At 44.6% G+C, this 14618-nt stretch overlaps 1 protein-coding gene across 2 annotated transcripts in view; it reads left to right on the top strand.

The window, feature by feature from the left end:
* Nucleotides 1–14618, top strand: part of Abtb2 (ankyrin repeat and BTB domain containing 2) — a 161705-nt gene that overhangs the window by 78444 nt on the left and 68643 nt on the right. The window lies entirely within an intron of this gene.

Below are 14618 nucleotides of genomic sequence, written 5' to 3'. Positions count from 1 at the left end.
ACAATTAGGGCCTTTGCTCAGAAATAACAAGACACACCACTGTTTTCCTGCAGGCTAACAGTACACAGCAGCAGGACTAAAGGGGCTCAGTCTCATCCACCAACTCAGCTCACAGAAGAAACTAAGGCCAGGAAGTTTAGGGCTGCTGTACAGTCCCATAATGAGTGGTAGAAATGGGACCAGATCACTCCTTGTATTTGCTAGAAGGTTCACTGAAAGTGTCTGGTGGAAGGGATCTTGTGAGCCATCTCTAAGAACATCCATTTATGGCCTGAGAACTTCCTTGGTATCACCCAGAGGTTGAAAGATTCACTGTGTTGAGGGCATCTGCTTTAGCATCCCCTCCCACCTGTCTTTCTCTCCCCTGGTGACTTGAATGCTGGTAGGGCCTCCCCAAGGAAGGTGAAGAACCCAGCCAGGATGCATGGGAACCATTGCTCATAGTGCCTTTTCTAAAAACAATTAAAGGCCTGCTTCTAAGAGTGTTTAGGTTGTTCTTGTTGTTTTCCTTTCCCAGCATCTCCTTGGAAGGAGTAGGCCAGGTGTCCTTTCTTTTGTTTGCTCTTAGGTGAAGCCACTGAGTCATAAGAAAGTAAGATAACTTGGTAAGCCCAGAGTTGGTTGTAGAAGAACTGGCTCTGTATGCACACCTTCTCATTCCTCACCTTCTAGGGTGAATTAAATTCTCTTTTGGTGGCCAAGGACTTTGAATAGGGGCATGAACAATCTTTAGGTAGGAAGCAGTTTTAAATAAAAAGGAAGCCAAACCCTCTGCCCAGGATAAGGAGACAGAGCCACAGTGGGGAGGGTGTGGCTGGGGCTGCAGGCAGTATTGCCTCAGCTGCAGGAATGTCATGTCCACCCTGGTCCTACTTTGCACAGTGCTCTGGAAGTGGCTGGTCTGGAACAAAGAGCTTTTGTACTTGACCAGGGTTTTGGTTTTGCGTTTCCTTCTAGGTTTCTCTGGTCAGATTAAGGAAAAAAAGGCTGAAGAGGAGAGAGTGGCCAACCAATTCAGCTAAATGCTAACAGCAATAAGCTTAAAGTCAGGTTTTTCTGAGCAAGTTTGAAGGTCTCCCCAGAGCATCAGGGGAAATTCCTATGAATGTGGGCCGTAAGTATAGCATCCAAAGCCGTCGGCTTACTCCCACGTGCTCTGCTTTAAGGTAGAAATGCTGACTGTACCCAGACCCGGTGGCCTCTCTCTTTTTATCCAGAGCACAGAGAAGGAACCATGACCCCACATCATCATACTTGATATGCTATTTTATCATGGGAGTCTGGGAAATTACAACTCTCCTCTGGGAGGAAAGATGTAAGTCTGAGAAAGCTAGAGAGAGCTAGATCCATGGTAGACTCTCAGCCTGAGCCCTGTGCTCTTATCTCTCTATCCAGGTCCCCTCCAAGCTAAGCTGCTTCTACAAAATCAGGTGTGGGAGACCCCCTGGTGGTCTCACCTCACCCTTTCTCTTGCTGGAGAATCCTGGTGAGGCCAGTGTCACCTCCCTTAGAGGAGGTATGGGGGCCCTTCTCTGGAAGACTGTTAGAGCAACGCTAGTCAGGTTCCAGACCGAAGGAGGAGGTCAGCATGGAGAACTGCCCTCCACTTCCCAGCAGAGGACAGGTGAGAGGCCTAGAGGATGGACTGAATGCTGTCACAGAGATGTAAGTGTCAGCTGCTCTAGGACACTAGGAGGCAGGTCTAGCTCGCCCACTTTGTCTCCTTGAGCTGTGTCCCCAGAAGGGTATTCCTGGGGCTGTGAGGGGCTGAGGACTCTTAACTCACTCCTCCACTTGTCCAGATCACCAGCCTCTCCACCAGCCCTTCCTCCCACTCAGAAAACTGACTAAGGGTAGCAGGTGACAGAAAAAAAGCAAAGCCTGAACAGGTGTGATGTTTGTCAGTGTGGAGGGAAGAGACACTGTGCCATTGGAGATGTGCTAACTTAGACCTGAGAACCAGCAGAAGAAGATACAGAAGTCCCCTTCATCTACAGGGGACACTTTCTAAACCTCCAGTGGATGCCTCAGAATGCCATGGATAGCACTGACCACTTATATGTGCTATGCTTTTTCTACACACACACACACACACACACACACACACACACAAATGTAAAGCCTTTTCCATTTTAAGTAAGCACTTATTCACTGTTGCTTTAACTTTTACAGTTTGGGTGTGACAGCAAAACCACACGTTTCTTTTTCCTTCTTCACAAATTCACAGCATACTTGTTTCTTTCCTTGTTGAGAACTTCCACTTTTACCCTTAAAGCCCTTTACTGTTTTCTTCTGACATAGTCTAATTGCCAGCATCACTAATTTTGCACTTCAGACCATTATTAAGTAAAACTGGGGTTATTTGACATTACCATGACAATGCTGAGACAATTTTGATAATTGAGACTTTTTTTAGGGAAGAAAGGGCAGATGGTATATGTAGTGTGGACAAACTGCACAAAAGGATGGTCCCCATCTGAGGTAAGAGTGTGTTTCATTTTTATCACATTACTTAGAATTGTGTACAATTTAAAACGTATCAATTGTTTCAGAAATTTCCTTTTAATATTTCCAGACTGCAGTTGACTATGGATAACTGAAACTGTGAAAATGGGGATAACCAAAAATTTAAAAGCTCCTTCCTGTCCACACGTGCCCTTGCGTCCTCATACTGGTTACTTTTTTTTAGGATCTCTAATAGGATCTCACTATGTAGCCCAGGCTTGTGATCCTCCTGCCTCAGTCTCCCAGGTGCCAGGATATAAGCATGCACTCCCATGCCAAGCTATCCTGTTCTTTTTTATTGCAATAAAAAGAACAATTTTAGTAGTTAAGAATGAGGCCTGGTTGGCAGAGTGTTCACCTTGCATGTGCAAAGCCCTGGGTTCGATCCCCAGCACCACATGAAACTAGGTGTTGTGGTGCACACCTGTAATTCCATTTCTCAAGGGGTAGAAGCAGGTAGATCAGAAATTCAGGTTCATTCTCAACTATATAGTGAATTTGAGGCCAACCTGGGCTGTATGAGACACTGCCTTCCCCAAATTAACTAAAGTTAAAATCCATTTTATTTTATTTTTTTAAAGATTTTATTTATTTATTATGTATACAACATTCTGTTTCCATGTATATCTGCACATCAGAAGAGGGCACCGGATCTCATAAGGGATGGTTGTGAGCCACCATGTGGTTGCTGGGAATTGAACTCAGGATCTCTGGAAAAGCAGTCGGTGCTCTTAACCTCTGAGCCATCTCTCCAGCCCCAAAATCCATTTTATTTTATTCACTGTGCCTTTCTTAATGAATTTATAGCCAGAACCCAGTTCCGGGATAAGAAGATTGAGTCTGGCTCTCATATGAACAATGACACAAACACGGGCCCCGACATGTGAGCCTAATCATGCAATGGCTCTCTGTGTCCCTCTCCCCACAACAAACAGCTCAAGACATGAACCTTAACCCACAAAGCCAAAAAGTAATGCAACCAGAGTTAAGCATTCTGATGCTACAGCTGTCTCCAGAGTCAGAGCACTCAGGCCTCAGACTAGGGGTAACCTAGGTTCTAAATAAATCTGGAGCCCATTGCCCTAGGCCTGGGGTGCCTCCTGTGTGGTCTGGTTAGTCCTTTATTTGCTTTTTGGCATGGTCAGCTGGCTCTCCTCAGTCCATTTTCAGGGCTATAGAGGATGTAATGAAAGTGTCAATAACTAGACACAGAAATCAGGGTGCCATCCTTGGAACAGCTGGCCTTTTGCAGATGAAAGCCACCAGCAAGAGGTGGCATCAAGAAGCCAGTGCTGACCTGGCAAGCCCTGGTGGAGGCCCTTGAGAAAACAGTATCGCATTATTGTCACCATTAATAATAGCCCTTTATTTGAGCCCTGCTGGGACAATGCTCCAAACAAAGCTGAGAGGAAGAAACAGTCCCTGCTGTGGGGCCATGTAATTTATCAAGGCTAATAGAGGAAGAAAAATTCACCCAGAAAAGATGGTGGGGGTGGGCTGGGAGTGGATTTAATTGTTGCTGGAGGTGTAATTGGAAGATACCCACAGCCTCACTATGCATCCCTGTTAGCTTTATTGTAGGAGGACCCTCCTTTGTCTTGTCTATCTGCTGGCTTTGAGCTCCTGAGGGTTCTGGCCTGCCAGTCAGATGAAGAAGAAAATTTTAGATCAGGCAGAGAGAGTGACCTTGTACTTGTTTCTTCACTTAGAAGCTTTTACATCTTCAGAGGAGGTGCCCAGATTGGAGATCTTGGGAGTAAAACACAGACAAGAGTGTTGATAAAAGAGGACTGGCTTGAATTGTCTTTGTATCCCATAGAGATTTACAATGCTGTTCCTAACCAATGGATGTTTCTAACCAATGCTACCATGTATCAAGATGTGCCAAGCTTGAGCCTGCTGAATTTCTGGATAGCACTTACTTCTCTGTCACAGAATGGGTGTAGTAATCCCTGGTTTCACTCTTCTGCACATGAGGATATGCATTGGTGGGGACCAGGGTTGTGCTGGTGTTTGCTCTATGAAAGGGCTCTGTGAAAACCATCAGCCTGCCCTGCCAAGTAGGAAGTTGTCTGTCCTCCCAAATGTTGGCAGCCAGGAGCTGCAGCTGTGTCACAACAAGTCTTATTTAATTTGAGGGGTGGGACAGACAGTACTGTGTGGTGCTTGTTAAAAGCCAGAAGAATGTAGCTTATTCACCAAATCATGAAAATGGCTGTGCCTTTGATAGGGGGAAGCCAAAGGAGGATGTGTAGTTGCATTTCCAAAGAGTGAAAATGCTGATAATTATAAATTTATCATAATACCCATTATGCATAGTGTCTAAGTGGATTAACTCATTACAGCTGAGCAAGCATCAGGTTTTCTTGAGGTCTCTTCCCTCCTTTGCTTGTAATTCATGTCCTCTCTCTTAATCTGTAAGATAGAAATCCAATGATTTTCCTTCTTAATAGTTTCCATTATCACCACACTGGAGCTACAGAAATGAAAATGAAGCCAGAGTCAGGTATAATGGTACAAACCAACAATCCTAGCAGGTAGGAGGTAGGGACAAGAGAAACAGATGTTCAAAGTTATCCTCAGGTACACAATGAGTGCAAGGCTAGCCCAGGCTACATAAGACTTTGTTTCAAACAAATAGATTACAGTATATGTTTTATATAATGCAATTAGTATAAATCCAAAAATTTTGGTGGAGTTGTAGATTTTTATTAGCTAAATCTCCCAAATGATAGAGGAACTCAGTACTTACTGGAAACCCAAGTAAAGAATATTGTAAAGCAGAGGCATTTATACAGGTGTGTCTTCTGTGCAAACCTTGGTCCCTACCATTGTTAGATTATACTAAAAGTTAATACATGGACCATTCCAGAACTGTTTCTAATTTTATAGTAACTTATACACTTTGCAAAAATATTGGGAGTTTCTCAACCAGCCTGAGTGATAAAAACAGAATATGAAAGTCTTATTTAGATGCAAGAACATGTCAACCCACACAGGGTAGAAAAAGAGTATTTGGAGGAAGGAGAAGATGGGTAGCAGAGTAGAAACCGAATCTCAGATACCCACCTCAGTTCTACCCTCACCTTTTCATGGCCCTTGGTAGGATACTTGGTGTCTGTGGGTTTCCATTTTTACATTTCCAAAGTGGGATCTTGGGTAGGATGCTTGAGGAGAACCCACAAAATAATAACTGTATTGAGTGAAGTCTTCTAAGGAGGCAGTCCTGGGCCACATGTCCATTTAAGCACAAGTGTTAATCCTGTCAGCACAGACTCATCCCTGTAAGGAGGTAGGTGTGTGCTTAAAGAGAGTGCTCTGGAAGTAACTCTACCTGGGGAATGTGCTGGGCATGTGCTGATGTGTACTTTTCAGGGACCCCATATTGAATTACACCATAATCGGTGGTGGGGAACTTTAGTATTTATTATTTAAGAGCTACAACCTGTCCCTGCCGAGCTCGGGTACAATATCTTTCAGGATCACATGAGTTAATTGAATTCAGAAAGCCTGTCTTGTATTCAGTATGCTTTCCTCCACTCCACTCCACCACACTCACCAACTCTCTGGGCCTTTGGGTACTGGTGGCAAGGAGTGTCTAAGCAAAGGGTGGTAGGTCTCATTCTGACCTCTTTGCATCTGGGTCCCTACCCAGAAAAATAGATGTTCCAAAGTTTACCTGACATGTAGTGGACACTCTTTTGTTTGTTTTGTTGTCTCATTTTCATTTGTTTGGGGTTGGACTCTGGAGATTTATTAGCCCTCTAGAGGTACTACCCTCTAAAGCTAACCAAGTCAACTCTGAAAGGCATTGATGGCCTGTACATTCAAGTACTGTAAGGCTGCAGGCTAAAAGGAAGGAAAAGAAGATGCCCACAGAACCAATACTGCCCAAATATTTCCTAGGTGCTAGACTCTCGTCTAAGGTTTATACATATTTTACCTCCAATAATGCTCAGAGTCATGTAGTTACTCCCATTCCATTTATGAAATCATTCCATTTCATAAATGACACCAAGTACCAAGAGGTTGACTAATTTTTGACACACGATCATCTTTAGGCTCCTAACATCTCTGTAAACCTTTGACAAATGTGTTTCCCATGTAGAAATAAAACAGTACCACCTTCTTCCTCTCTGTCATTATGAGGACTAGATGAAAATAACCAGGTAGGGCAGGAGTCTGCAAATTGCCCTCGAATACTCTTCTGTGAGCTGAGTCTCACAATAGCAGTCAGTAACTACTGGAATGGGTAAAATGAAGTTGAGAGCCAAAGTGAGGATACATCAATTTTGACACAGGACCCATAATCTGAACAATTTTTAATGGTGAAAAACAGATTGGGACTCCTACAAGGACTCCCACAGTGGTTTCTGGAATCATTTAGAGAACTCTTAACTAAAAGTCCCAAAAAGCAACCAAGGTGTTCTTCTGCGGGACCTGGAGTTTTCAGAATTTCTGAGCTGACTGGGAAAATTGAGGCAGTACAGGCCATGCTAATTTGGAACATGATTTGGGGGATCAGCTGGTTATGTATGGTTATTAACAATCCTTGGAAAACTTGGGGACTATAAGATAGCTGTTGACATTTTGGGGCTCTGGACTTTGTAACTGGGTGTCCAGGTGTGATCTTGGCTGAATGAGACCAAAAGCCTGGGATTCTAGTAGTGCTTAAAAAACAAAGAAACAAGAAAAGGCTGGGCATTGTAGCTCATACCTGTAATGTGAGCACTTGGGAAGCTGAGACAGGGAATGTTGTCTCAGATATTTAAAGGACTTGGTAACCATTAGTGACTACTATGGTGAAGAGAGAGAACATTCATATCACTATAGAAAGTTCTAGGGGCTGCAGAGTTGGCTCATCAGGTAAAAACACTGAATAAGTGAGTTCAGTCCTCAGAATGAAGGAAAGTTGTCCTCTGAACTCTACGTAAGCATCCACATACCACTCTTGATGATGATGATGATGGATGTTACCAAGTTCTTCTGAGTATATGACAGCAGGGTTGCCCTTTCCTAGGCTGGATTCTGAGACCTCTTCTGATCTAAATACTGTCTTCACCTCTTTGTGTCCCTGAAGCCTCCTGGAGATTTAGTGGCTTTGATAAATGCTTTAGTCATGATTTTTCTTCTCTGTTGTTGTGCCCACAAAGAGCTCTCCATGTGTGTTCAGAATGGACTTATTCAAGTCAGAATAGACAAGCAAGGATTCAGAGGTCAGACCCGAGACCCATCTTTGAGACACCAACATAGTAGGACCGTGACAGTTTCTCTTCATCCTGATTCACGGGATCATTTCACATGTGAGAACTAATGAAGTTGTGCTGTGTGTTTAAATCCTTTAAACTTACTAAACAAGTGTGCCTTCAGTGGCTAAACTGCTAAGAGGGCGTTTGACTGCTATGAGGGACTCTGTGAATGGTTAAGCCGTGATGTGGGAGTGACTCGGAGCCTCCCAGGCATCTTGGGCTAGAAACAGGGTGATCTCTGTTTTGCTCCAGCAGCTGCATAGCTGTGAGAGTCCACAAAACAGAGACCCCATCAGTGAGATGTCTCAGGATGTAATTTCCCTTTAGGGTAGCCTGTAACTCACCCTACTACTCCCTCTGAAGAAAAAGAGAGGGAAAGGGGGCAGGGCTAGGGAAATAGATTTCATGAACCATTTTTAACTTTAGAAAGAAAAATGTCATTAGCAGTTTTGTCTTAAGTGTTTATAACCTGACACCAGCCCAGTTTTCCCCCATGGTCCCTGAGTGTCACACTGTACAGGTTACTGACATCCGGTCTTATTCTGATTTGATTCTCCCCCATTCTTGCCTCTTTTCCCCAAACAAACCCCCTCTAACTGGAAGGTCAGAACCCGGGACAGTTTTCTACACCACCACCATCTGGTGTTTGCTTTAGTGTAGATCCACAAATGATGTGTTATTGTAACAGAGGCACAGAAAATCATACGACAAAACTCAGTTTGTTTCTCATTGGAAACCTGAAGTTGAGATACAACAGTATTCAGCTTGATGAAGGGGAGCCTCTCACAGAATCAGAGGTGCTCACCAGGGACCAGAGTTGGGATAAAAGAAAAAAAAAAAAGCCAACAGCATTGCACTGGTCACTAGTGGCTGGCAGTGATTTATTTCCTGTCTGTGCTTTATTGAATTCACGTTTTTCCGGGTGTCTGTTCCTGGTGTGATTTATTTCTGCCTTGAGATGCCCCTCCCTCCAGTAGATTATAAAATGACCCTGCTGCGGGTGTCACAGCTGAAATCAGGAACTGGGTTAGAGCCAGAGTGAGTGAGGCCTTAATAACCCACCTCAGTGGGTTCTGTTCCATTTTAGACAGCAGTGATGTTCTGGCATTTGGCTGGGGTGGTTCTGTCTGGAAAAATGACCAAGAATTAGGTTTCATTTAAAGAGGCTTTAGAATGCCCTCAAAGCCAGTGTGAATCATGCCTATTCTCTCTGGTTATGGTTCCTGAAACAAAACTGATAAAAGGGAGAATTAATGCATTTAATTTCTGCCTCATTTTCCTTATGTGAAGAGAAGTAACTTGAGTTTGAGATTTTGTCTAAGGAAGAAAGGAAGGAAGTCTGACAGGCAAAAATGAAGGCATGAAGAAAGATAGAGAGTCAGGCATGGTGGCACTTGGAGGGTGAAGAGGAAGCATTGTGAGTTTGAGGCCAGCCTGGGCTACTGAGCAAGACTTTATCTCAAAAACAACAACAAAACAAAATAGACATGTGGGGTAAGGGAGTGAGGAAAGGAAGAGAGGGAGGGGGAAAATACAAGAAAAAGACAGACATGGAACCATACCACTTTGTAGAACATCTTGGATTCTGATCACCTTGCCCATTTTGCCCTGAGGTAATCCCGCACCTCAGGGGCGGGGGGGGGGGGGGGGGGGGGGGGCGGGGGTGCGCTCTGGGCTGTCTCACTCTACCCAGTGGAGGGGTAGAGTGAGGGCAAAGTGTGTTTTGGGGTCCAGAATAGGACTTAGTTACTACTTGCTCTAAGTTTAGGTACGATGTTAGGGTAAAGCTCTTCTAATGGGAATTTAGACAGCAAAGTGTTTACTCCACTTTGACTTGAGCAAATCCCTGACCAGTTTCTTACCTGTTCATGGGAGTGTTTTAATTACCTCATCTGCCCTGTTGTGGAAAGTGATAGGGAGTGACTGGAAATACTTTGTACTAACTACAGCTGTGTCCTCATGTTATCTGGTATGGTGGCCATATGGAGCTATATAAATTTAAACAAATCACAATGGCAAGACAGGCATGAGCACTCGTGCCTGTAATCTTGTACTTGAGAGGCTGAAGCAGGAAAATTGAGAATTTGAGGCCAGGGAGCTTGGGAGATGACTCAGTTGGTAAAGTGCTTGTCATAAAATCATGGAGACCTGAGTTTGATGTCCAGAACTCACATAACAAAAGCTGACCAGGGTGATGCACTTTGTAATCCCAGTGCTGGATGGACTCCTTGGTGAGTTCCAAGCCAGTGAAAGGATATCCAAGGTTGTCTTCCGACCTCCCACACACATGCACACATGTGCACAGAGATAAATACAGATACAAAAGAGCTCAAGGCCAACATGGTCTACACAGCCAAGACCCTATTTCAACCTCCCTACAAACTAATTATTAATTCTAGTGAAATGAAAGTAAAAATTTAAGCCGGGCGTTGGTGGCGCATGCCTTTAATCCCAGCACTCGGGAGGCAGAGGCAGGTGGATCTCTGTGAGTTCAAGGCCAGCCTGGTCTCCAGAGCGAGTGTCAGGATAGGCCAAAGCTACACAGAGAAACCCTGTCTCGAAAAACAAAAACAAAAAAAGTAAAAATTTAGTTTTTAATATTTACTGGCTATATTTTAAATGCTCAGTAGCTGCCCTGTTCAGTACTGCTGTTTTGTGTGATGGGGGAGCTAGGTAGAGCCACAGTCATGGAGGAGATTCTGCATGGAGACAGCTCTAGTCCAGGATCTAGGATTACCTGTGGGGAAATACGCAGGCTGCCTTACTTCTCTGGCCCCTTACCTTCCTTATCTGTAACAAAGAAAAACCAATATGCCTTCCTTACAGGGTTGCTTGAAAGATCAATACAATTGGATCCACAAAGCACTTGGCTTAGTATCTGTTAAAGAATTGATTAAACAGCTTAAGGCATGGAAACTTGGCTTATTAAGTTGCAGATGCTTGTTGCTGCTGCTGCTACACCACATAGGAAACTGAAAGTTCATAGGTGTTGTATTCAAAGGCCACCTGAGGAATGACCAAAGAGCTAAGGAGTGGGAGAATAGTTTAAACTCATAGGTGTGGTGGCCAGGCGGTGGTTTTAGTGTCATTTAGTGCCCAGAGTCTATATAGAACTAGCCCTTCTTGGGAGAGTAGAGACCTTAACTTCTTGTAGAGATGGGGAGAGGGGTGTTTCCAAGAAGCTGAAGAACTGCTGGCTTGTTGTTTCCCCTGTTGCTCCATAACAGTACTTTAATAAGGAGGCTGCTTCTCAGGCTGCAGACTCAGCCAAGTCTGCCTGCAGTAGAGCAGGGAGCAGGGGGTTGCTGTCTCATGAGTGGTACTCAGAATGACAGTGAAGAAGCCTTGGGAGTCTCTTGGCCCAGGTGCAGCATAGGAGAAGATGTGATAGCAGGTGGCTGGGTATGTGTGACCAGATAGCAAATGGCTCAGATGTGGCGATAGCAGGTGGTTGGACATGTCTGACAGATAGAAAAGTGGTAAAGTGCTCTAAACTGACTGTGTTCCTAGAGTGCAGTGGGCCAGCCAGAGCTTTTAACCTAGTTTCAAGCAAGACTTGCTGTCACTCAGGGAGAACACCCAGTAGTGAGCTGGGACTGGGCCTTCCCTTCATTAATTAGCTGACCAGGAAGGGAGCTCAGGCCAGCACAAAAATAAGTTTCCCCACGAAATCAACTTTTCATTCACAGATGGAGGCATGGAGTCAAACCACAAGCTACACATGATCAGTCAATAGCCAACCAAGGCTAGCCAGGAGAGGTCTAGTTCACCTGTAGCCCCTGGTAGTCTCATTCAGCCTGTAGTCTCATTGTCTCCAATACTAGGTTAGGGAGGGACTCTTATGGCTACAAGCTATGAAGTTATTTGGTGTAAGTGAACATAAAGAGGGAGCAGATTATTAGAAGCAGCTGGGGCCCTAGGGCAGGGAAGACTCAACCTCAGGAAGGTGCTGGTAAGGACTAGGAGAATCCTCCTTCTCTGCCTTCTTTCCTACCCAGGTGACTAGACCTTACAATGGCTGTAGCCTCCCTCCCAGGCATGGTGGCATGAAGCTTTGGCCCAGCTCTCATATGGTGACTACGCTATATCTGGTGAACTTCATTTCAGCTTACTTTAGTGTTCTCTGGAGCCTGAGCTCAGAACCACCATCTTAGGCTTACCTTGGCATTGAGTGTTTCATTAAAGTCTGGTCTTCCTGGTTGGACTCTGAGCCTTTTGTGACTGAAGGATGCTTTAAGCCTTCTGAATCCCTGAGTACCCTGCACACGGTGAGCACTCAGGATGGAGAAGAGGGAAGGCAATGTTCCATCTCTAGGCTCCCCCATCCCCAGCAACACAAAGAGAACCACCCTAACCTAGAGCATGTTCATCTTCCAGATGCTTATCTTTCTTTAGTCTGCAATGCCTCACATCACATCTCATTTTACTGTAGAGATCTTTCTGTTGTTCTTTAGTTGTTTCCTAAGAGACAGTTGTGTTCTTGACCACATTTTGAGTTCCCTTGACATATATATGCCTTTTATCTGTGTGGTGCTCCAATCTGAAAAACACCTGTTTCCATCACACCTAGTTCCAGAAAAAAAATATTAGGGAGCAATACCACTGCTTATAAAGAGGTAACATAAATGCTTTTACCCCTTCAAAAAGACTGTGGTTTTTATCACAACATAGAGAGGGTGTATGGCCTTCCCCAGTGTACCTGATACCTGTTGGTACAGACTGAGCCCCTGGTCAATAGTGACTAAGAGGAAGGTGGAGGACATTGTTCCCTCAACAAAGCTACCCACTGATGTTCTCTTGCTACCTGGAGCTGTAGTAGGGTTAGAGTTCTGGCTAGGATTCTCCATGCAGTCTCCCTCTGAACATAAGCCCCTCCTCTCCCACTGAGAGTATCATGTAGGCATATTAGAATCTGGCCATGCTGTCTGAGCAGGCCCCTCATATACATGGAGGCATGAGTCAACGATGCTCTCTAAAGTTAGATCGCCACACCCAGGACAGCCTTCTCTGTTTTGATTGTCATATTAATAGAAGAGAGGAGATATTTTGCTTGCCTCTATGAAGAACCTTCCTTTCCTAAACACCAACTAGGCTCCCTGAAAACAGGGTATAGAATGCCCATGTCTTAAACTACCTACCAACATTATGAACATAACCTCTGAGTTCAGAAGCACACAATACAGAGAAAAACATGTTTGATTTATACTGAGCTAAATCTAAGCTCTGCTCTGCCTTTAACTCTGTGCTCTTGCACAAGTTCCTTAGCCTCAGTGTTCTCATCTGAAAACTGGGATGAGGGCTTTTACCTCTGTGTTATCCTGAAGATAAAATGGACAAAACATCCTTCCTCATGAATAGGAAAGTCTTTATAGTGGCAGCTGCAGATTACAAGGGAAGACCCAGGATTTGTTGCAGAAAGTAACATAGCATTGGGGCTGTCCCTCACAGACATCTCCATCAAGGCCTCTGGAGCCCATGGGGGCTGTTCTAGAGAGAATAGCAAGGAAGCATTCTTCTGCCAAAATTGTTTTCTTCATCTCTCCCTTTCTAGAACTATGTTCCCCCCACACATCCCTTTTGATAGAAAGGTAATTATTGTGCTTAAAGAAAACAGCCTTCCTTACCCCATTGTGAAGGTCCACCTTCCCACAGCCCTCTTTTTCCTGTGCCTGGCAGTCCATGCTTTCCGTTACTGTCATCCGGTACAAGTAAACCCACTTTCTTCCCACAGAAAGCCAAGGAGTTTCAACATGTAGTTGAAACATTGGGGTGTACATTTAACAGCCCTTTATTCTACATACTTCTTACTAGGCATCACTGTGAGTGTGAGCATGACTGCCCCTCTGGAACCTATAGGCTGGAAGGGCTGAAGGATTCTTAAAGGCCCTCAAAAGAGACCTGAGGAGTATGCCCTTCAGTGACTTCTTACTGCCAGCAGATGAGGCACAGGTCCTCATGACCCCGACACCTGGCCTCCACTGTCATGCCAGTCTTCCCTCCCTTAGCCTTATGAATACATTCCTCTCATTCCTGTGCTTGGTAGTCTGTTCTTTCTGACTTTGTTCCTCCTGAAATCTTTCTCCCACTCTTTCTGCCTCAGTTTCCCAGCTCTTCTTCCAGGATCAGCTCAGTTCCTAGGGAGTGCGTCATGGTCATTGAGCAACATAGGCACTAATTCTGTCAGAACCATGAGAAGTGTTGTTTGTGGCTACTCTGAGAAGCTTGTGAGATCAAGACAGGAGTGGGGGTGGGGGGCCAGGGAGCACATTTGCAGGGATAGAAGCCGTGAGCATCTTGAATCTCAAGTGGCGTGTGTGTGTGTGTGTGTGTGTGTGTGTGTGTGTGTGTGTGTGTGTGTGTGTGTGTGTGTTTAATGTGTATGAGGCCAGAAATTGACACCAAGTATAATCCTCTTCTATTTTTTTTGAAGCAGAGCCACTGAACTGAGTTCAGTTATGTCAGCTAGACTGGCTAGCCAGCTAGGAACTATCTAGCTCTGTTTTCCCTTCCCACCTATGCTTAGGTTACAGACACATGCCATCATATCTGGCTTCTCCATGGATACCGAGGACCCAAGCCAAGTATTCGTACTTGTAAAGCAAGCACTCTACCCACTAAGCTGACTCCCCAGCCTCACAAGCATTTTTATGCTATGCAATATATGTTCATTTCTAATACCCAGACTCAATGTATCCCTCTTTCAAAAGTTGTATATTTACATTCACTTATGAAAACCACATTTGTGAATTAATTTGTGTATGTGTGCGTGTGTGTGTGTGTGTGTGTGTGTGTATTTATAGAACCAGGCAGGTGGCAGGATTGAACGTAGGGCCTCTCCTGTGGTAGAAAAATTGTCTGCACTAA

The sequence above is a fragment of the Cricetulus griseus genome, chromosome 6, assembly GCF_003668045.3.
Source record: "Cricetulus griseus strain 17A/GY chromosome 6, alternate assembly CriGri-PICRH-1.0, whole genome shotgun sequence".
Lineage (NCBI taxonomy): Eukaryota > Metazoa > Chordata > Mammalia > Rodentia > Cricetidae > Cricetulus > Cricetulus griseus.
The sequence above is the reverse complement of the archived record's forward strand: the minus strand, read 5'-3'. Positions and strand labels throughout refer to the sequence as shown.